Here is a 3,073-nt window from a genome sequence, read left to right as displayed (position 1 = left end):
GGGCAGACACAGGGGGGCAGCCCCCCGGGAGTGTGTGCCCGGCTGGAGCCGCACAGAAACGGGATGCAGGGTGGTCATGGAGACATTCCAAAGGCTGCAGCCTGGGCTGCTCCGGAGGCAGACTGGGAGAGCTGAGGGTGTTCGGCCTGGAGAAGGCTCCAGGAAGACGTTAGAGCTCTTTCACATGCCTAAAGGGCTTCCAAGAGAGCTGGAGAGGGACCTGGGACAAGGACCTGGAGTGACAAGGGGGAATGGCTTTCTACTGACAAAGGGCAGGATCACATGGGTTATTAGGAAGGAATTCTTGGCTATGAGGGTGGGGAGGCCCTGGCACAGGGTGCCCAGGGCACTTGTGGTTGTCCCTGGATCCCTGGAAGTGCCCAAGGCCAGGCTGGACAGGGCTTGAAGCAACCTGGGATAGTGGAAGGTGTTCCTGCTCATGAGCTTCTAATCCAAGGTCTCTGCTAACCCAAACTACTCTGTGATTCTGTAATGGAGCAGTTATCTTAAATCCCATCCACTGGATGCAGTTCTGGACGGAGCAAGAGGCTGAGATCCTGCTCCTCTCTCTCTACTCACTCTGCTCTGGAGCAGCTACCTGAAGGGCAGGCACATCCTCTGTGCTCAGGTGTTTGTCATGAAGAAACTGAGGTGTGGAGAAAGCTGTGGGAGGAGGAGCTCCTGAACAGGCCCCTCCAGCTCACAGTCCTCCTGCCTGGCCAGGAGCACAAATCCTGAGCAAAAGCCTGTGGTGTTTCCTCCTGGCCCTGCAGGGCAGTGAAGGGGAATCACCTCTATCCATCTCTAAGTCAAAAGGTGTTTCGCTTCCAGAAGTGCTTCACCTCCTCTTGAACCTCCATAAACCTTCTGCCTCTGCAGCCCCCTGGGGCAGAAGTTTCCCAAGCAGTCATCCATCCCACCCAAACCTGTCTGTTACAGGTGCCCTGCAATGCTACTGCTCTTGTATTTCTAGGGAGTGAAGTCCCTCTCCATGTCACCCATAGTTTTATCTCCACCCTGCCCCCTCTTGTGCCCTTTGTCAAAGATAAAGGAGTCCAGGTCAGCTGGAAGGCGTTCCAGATCCCTGGTGTCCCCAGGGCCTTTTCAGAGCTTGTTCCATCCCTTCCGTGCCTTTGTCCAGGTGAAGGAATTTACATTTAGGTGCTTCACAGCAGCAACATGTTTATAATTTTCTTCTCTGATCCCCTTCTCATGTCTCATCTAGTTTTCTGATGGCTCCTGGGCACTTAAACTGTCATTTTCATGGGCCCACCAGTCACCCTCAAGTTGCATCCACAACTTGGAGCCCACAGTGCAACTCTTGAGGGCTCCCACCTGAACACACTCACCTTTATCCACACTGGATTGATCTCCTCATGTGGAGGGGACCTTGCTCTTCTCCTCAACAGCCCAAAATATAGGAAAAGGAAGGAAGGAATAAACAGGATTTGTCCCTTCCTGCCACCCATTACTCACCTTCCACCAGCTCCTGGGTGAACATGGGGCTGGCATGGAGCCATAGCTCTCGTGTTAGTCACCTTGCACCTCAACAGGGAACTTGATCCTCGGGTTGCATCCCCTCTCCGTGTAATTTCTGGCATACATGGAGCTCTGGCCAGGCACCTTTGGTCCAGGTGTGTGGATGCCTGAAGCCAAACACATGTTCCTGGAACACCAGTTGAGTTTGGGAGCTGCACAGGTCACTGAACCAAGGAGCTGAGCCAGCCAAAGCCCAGCAGAACTTCCAGCCCCCTCGGGTTGCTCTCACCAGGTCTGCCCTGTGTTACTGGCAGTACCACAACTGCACTGGCTGGGGCACAGCAATGCTGTGGGATGGTGTCCCCCTCTGGTGACACAATGACACTTGCTTGGAAAAATATCAGTATCCTCCATGTTGTACTGTCCAGCTTCAGGGGCTGAGCAAGTGTTCCTCTCCTGAAATCCTGCTGATCTGATCACATCCCAGGGCAGGGGCTTTGCTCCCTTAGGATAACCTTTCCCACCACCTACCCCTGCAGCTCTCCACCCTGACCTTTCTGAAACCCAACCTGAGCACAGGCATGGAAAATTTCAGCTTGGATGCAATCAGCTGCCTGGCAGAGCCATCTGCAAACAGATGGCAGAAGCAGGAAGCCCGAGAGCTGCTGTTGCCATGGCAGTGCCAGAACAGCCCCTGACACCGCCTCTCCTTGTAGACAGCAGCAGTCCTGGGTCCCAGGGGCCCTGCACTGAGGTGGACTCCATCCCTCACTCCACAGGGCAGCGCAGTGGGGCTGAACCCACGGGCAGGAACCTCCATCCCAGCTCCTCCAGGTACACCCTCACTCTGCTGCTGCTCCAGCCGTTCCAGAGAGCTTGTGTAGAGGAAAGGGAAGCTTCTGGGAGGCAACGTGACACCCCCAGCACCCGGGCATCCTTTCCTGCAATAGAACTCACTGTTCACTCCTGCCTTCCCTAGCCACACCTCAGGAAGCAATTTCCTTGCCAATTGCTCTGGTTACAAACCTGACCACAGATGCTGACTTCACCCAGCCCGCACCAGTGGCTACCCTGTGTCTTCCCAGGAGGATGAAGGTGTCTCCAGAGGGGAATGTTGCCCACCTTGCCCCTCACCACTGCTCAGCACAGAGTTCCCACCTAAGGGTCCAGTGGCAACACAGTTCCAGGAGCTCTGTGGGGACTTTGCAGTGGTGCAGGTCCCATACCAGCCTGCTTTCCAGATGGGGACTTTCATCCAGGAGGTGAAGACTCCACACAAGCAGTAGGTCTTGTCTCCAGCTCCTGAATCACAGCACCATCACCCCCATGGGGAGGGAACACCCACACATGATGGAAATGGGAGGGGGCCTCAGCCCTGAATTTCCAAAAGCCTCCTTGGTCCTTGTAGCTCTGATCTTGTGTTTGTGTCCTCCATCACCAGCTTTCCCCACCATAAGGCCACCCACAAGCTCTTCCAACACCCTGAAAGATCTCAGAAACACTCCAGGTTCCTTCCCAGCTTCCATCTAATGCACCACAAGCCCCACTCATCAACTGAGGACAGGACAAACACAACCACTGGCATTCAGAAAGC

The sequence above is a fragment of the Geospiza fortis genome, unplaced genomic scaffold, assembly GCF_000277835.1.
Source record: "Geospiza fortis unplaced genomic scaffold, GeoFor_1.0 scaffold224, whole genome shotgun sequence".
NCBI lineage: Eukaryota > Metazoa > Chordata > Aves > Passeriformes > Thraupidae > Geospiza > Geospiza fortis.
Note: the sequence above shows the minus strand (reverse complement) of the source record.